Below are 4,729 nucleotides of genomic sequence, written 5' to 3'. Positions count from 1 at the left end.
CTAGTTGTTGTTATTATTATTATTATTATTATTATTATTAGTAGTAGTAATTCTTTCTTATTCTGGCGCAATGCCAGCAGTTTTGAGTGGTGGGGAAGTCGATTACATCGACCACAGTACTTGACTGTTACATATTTCATCGACCTTCGTATCTGACTGGCTTTTATTTTTCTTGACCCGGAAGAGATGAAAGACAAAGTCCGACCTCAGTGAATTTTGAACTCAGTACGTAAAGAGCCGGAAGAAACGCTGCTAAGCATTTTATCCGGCAGGCTAACGCTTTTACTACCTCGTTGTCTTAACAGCAAGAACAACAACATCAATAGTAGTGAATAATAATAATAATAATAATAATAATAATAATAATAATGATATAGAAAGGATTGAGGTAACTCCTGAAGATATAGAGTCAATCCTGTCTATATTAACCAAAATGAAGTAGATTGACAAATTTATTTTTTGAACCCGTTGAAGACACACAAGATGTCGAAATATCGTTCACTAGATAACAATGGCATTTTCTTTTAATTTTGAATCAAATAATAATAATAATAATAATAATAATAATAATAATAACAATAATAGTGATGATAATGATGATGATGATGTTGATGGTGCTGCTACTGCAGCTGATAATGATGATGATAATAATGATCATCATAAATTAATTCAGTCGAGTTATAAAAATGAGAATGGGACGAGACAATTGTGTTAAAGTTACTAGAAGCGTCAAAATAACTAAAACTGTGAACATTAAATTAAATCCAGACACTGAAACCGGAGAAGTAGACTATAGCTACTCATACAACTACTTAGAAGTAGATGGAACTAATAAAATACAACGCAGAGAAATCAAGAAAATTAAGAAGAGTACTATTGAAGCGTAAGGCTAATATTAAAAGCTAAACTGGTTTCATGACATAAGTAGATATAAATACGCTAGCCATTCCAGCACCATCACCATCACAGCCATTCGTGTAGCTACAACCAATCAAAGAAATCTTTATGTGGTTGCTCGACATATTAGAAATAGTAGTCACATCTCCCTTCGATCACACCCTACCAATTTAAATAAATTGGAATGTATGTCCTGATATACTGAAAAAAACGAGATAGTCACGCCGGGAATTCTTTTGATCATAGGTCTGCTCGACTAGGGCTGACCTGGGGCTGGAATAATAACACGTACACACACCTGAAAACAAGATACCGAAAACGGCTTGTGAATTTTGTAGTCAAATTTTGTCACAAGGCCAGTAACCTTGGGGGTGGGGGTGGAGTAAGTCGATTGGATCGACACCAGTACTCAAATGCTACTTACTTTATCGACCCCGAAAGGATGAAAAGCAAAGTCGACCTCGGCGGAATTTGAACTCAGAACGCAGTGGCAGACGAAATACCGCTAAGCATTTTGCCCGACGTACTAACGATTCTGCCTGCTCATTCCCGTCGTCAAAACCACATATCAACTACAATGAAAACGTTTACACAAAGTCGAACTCCTTGGAAATAGTTAACCTATGTGAGGAAACTTTCTCTCTTCTCTCTCAATTGAACTATCACCGATCTGTGAATAAAAAGAAGGAAAATGTAAAGAAATGGACAAATTCCGTGAAGTTTTCTCAATTGTAATTATTTTCTCATCTATAAAATATGTCTCGCTTCGTAAAATATCCAATTTAGTTTCATTTATTTGCCATGGGTTATTACTATGCGCACGATTTCTAATAAAAATGAAATGGTGCTATACGTGATTACCTACGACTAGAAATTTAAAACACTTGTAACGAGAAGAACGGAGAAGTGGACTTTGGTAGTAACTTACAATATAATGAGTTAGGAGATAATACCGTTTAATATTTTGTCCAGCCAGGCATCGATTCTGCTTGTTCGTCACAGTAGTAGCAGCAATAATAATAATAATAATAATAATAATAATAATAATAATAATAATAATAATAATAATAATAATTGCTTCAAATTTTGGGACAAGGCCATCAATTTCGGGGGGTGGGAAGAATAAATCGATTACATCAACCGCAGTGCTCAGCTCGTACTTATTTTATCGATTCTGAAAGGATGAAAGGCAAAATCAACTGCGGTGGCATTTGAACTCAGAACGTAAAGTCGGACGAAATGCCGCTAAGCAATTTTCCCGGCGCGGTAATGATCTTGCCAGCTTGCCGCCTTAGTAGTAGTAGTAGTAGTAGTAGTAGTAGTAGTAGTTTCATATTTTGGAAAATGCCAGCAATTTCAGGAGCAGGGGTAAGTCGATTATAACGACCTCAGTGTTCAACTTGTTCTTATTTTATCGACCACGAAAGAACGAAAGGCAACGTCGACCTTAGTAGTAGTAATAATAATAATGATGATGGTGGTGATAAATGGAGTGATGTGGGGGACGAATGGAATGAAGACGGTATACCAGAAAGAGACGCTGCGTTTGCGGAAGTAGTGGAGGTATGTGATTTAGAGGTGTTCGAAAAGATGACGCATAGTTTTACCTAGAAGGTAGGAAAGCGTAAGAGTTTGTTTAACGTTGTAGGGCGCACGTATACAGACAGCTTCCTCTATAAACTGATATATACAATAGTGCACACATATACGCGAATAAAGGTATGTGCAGGCGACTGTAAGCATCGATACAAACAAGTTTATGGTTACCTTTCTACGTGTACACAAGAAAGAATAGGATAATCTGGTTAGATGGATTAAAAGAGAAAACAATGAGATGTGAGAGTGAAAAGAAATTGGAAAGGCAGAATCAAAAGAAATTGAAGTGTATATACACACCTTGTAAAACTGAGGTTCCCAGATTAAAGATGAGGTTCATTTAAAAAACAATACTGGTTTCATTTGAGCTCTAGAGCTGGAGAACCCTGTCAGAGTGGCCGCACGAATTTAAGCTAAAATTTCCTCGGTATTGTTATGGATATCTTGGAAATGTTTTCCGGACCGATTTCTTAAACGGTGTACCGTCTCATCTATGTACAATTTATTGGGGAGCTTACATTTTATGAACAGCGATTGTATCTTCCAGAATAAGGCTTAACACAAGTTCTATAAATTAATCAGCCACAGAAGAAATAGAATTAGAAACAGAAACTGCAACTGGAGATGTTCATTCACCCAATTAACCTTTGACATGGCCAGTAACACAGAGCTGTACATTCTTTCATAGAGCTTAGTTGCATGACACACTCGAGCATCTTGGGAAATCCTTGACAACATGCAAGCCAGATTACTATTTCAAGACTGCAAATCGGAAGCCTTTACAGCTAATTACGTTGTTAAATAGGAGGTAGCAGACAGCTCATCCCTTTTGTGTGTGTGAGTGTGTGTTTTCAGTTATGCATACACTCTGACTTGGACCCAGCATTTCATTATGAGCATGTTTTCCTTTATGTATGCAATTCGACTTTCAACCACCAATCCATTCGTTGGTGTTTTCGATTATGTACAACGTTAAAGACCAGCCTTGACACAATAGTGACCAACCAGTGACTGTCATACAGACATAAAGTCGCGCGTTATTTCTACAACTGAAGTATTATTAAAATAGTTTGTTTTTACCACCGACTAGCAAAGGATTTTCTTGGGCTCAGCCGGTTGCTCGGCGATAAAGTAAATTCTTTACACATACTCATGTTCTCATTTCTGTCTTACTTTCTCACTACACATAGATATACAGCTTTGCTTAACCAATCAACGCCGTTCGATCTTGTGACGCTTCACGTGCATAATGTTTCATACACATGATACACTCGTAGATACAAAATATTGATTTCAATTTGTAGCACAAAACCTGCAACTTCGGGGGAGAGGATAAGTCGATTAAATCGACCCCAATGTTCAACTGGTCTTTATTTTATCGACCCCGAAAGGATAAAAGCAAAGTTGACTTAGGCAGCATTTGAACTCAGAACGTAAGGACAGACGAAATGTGGGATCTTGTTCAAAACGGGGGCACCAGTATTTTCTTAACGAAACACTTTGAAACTTGGGACACTGGTAGAATGTGTCATATAAAACATCTTTTTCTCTTAGTCTTCTTAACAAAAAAACATACATCGCAAGTTATTTCATGTTAAGGTTGTCGTATTTCTGTAATTTCAACCAATGACTGACGTCCATTCAGCCGAATACATTAAATGCTGACTACGTAAACAAACGATTCTCAAACGATTCTGGCAGTGATAAAATTATTATTTCCTTGTCAAAAAATGGCTGAAGCATATTGGCAGTAGCTAATAAAACTTTCTATTATAGGCACAAGGCCTGATTTTTGAGGGAAGGAGTAAGTCAATTAGGGTTAGGGAAAACGAATACACGTGTGTTGCCTCTCTGCAAAATGTCAGAAGTAATGGAGATTAAATACGCTTTACACCGCTTAAACTGCAAAAGGAGTAAGTGTAAACAGCTGAATACTTGTCAGTGATTGGTTGAAATTATCGAAATAAGACAATTTTTTACATGAAATAAATTCGAATACAAAATTTTTTTTCTGTTCTATAACACAAAATAGATAAGTATACGAAGTTTGAAAGTCTTTCGGTACCAAAAACACTACATAAAACATAAATGAAAACTAGTGCCCCCATTTTGAACAAGATCCGAAATGTTGCTAAGCATTTTACCCAGCGTGCTAACGGATATTCCGAACGCGTTATGAATTTTCCCTGAAAGGATAAAAGGCAAAGTCGACTTCGGCAGCATTTGAACTCAGAAC

Source organism: Octopus bimaculoides, chromosome 3, assembly GCF_001194135.2.
Source record: "Octopus bimaculoides isolate UCB-OBI-ISO-001 chromosome 3, ASM119413v2, whole genome shotgun sequence".
NCBI classification, from domain to species: Eukaryota; Metazoa; Mollusca; class Cephalopoda; order Octopoda; family Octopodidae; genus Octopus; species Octopus bimaculoides.
This window is presented reverse-complemented; position numbering follows the sequence as displayed.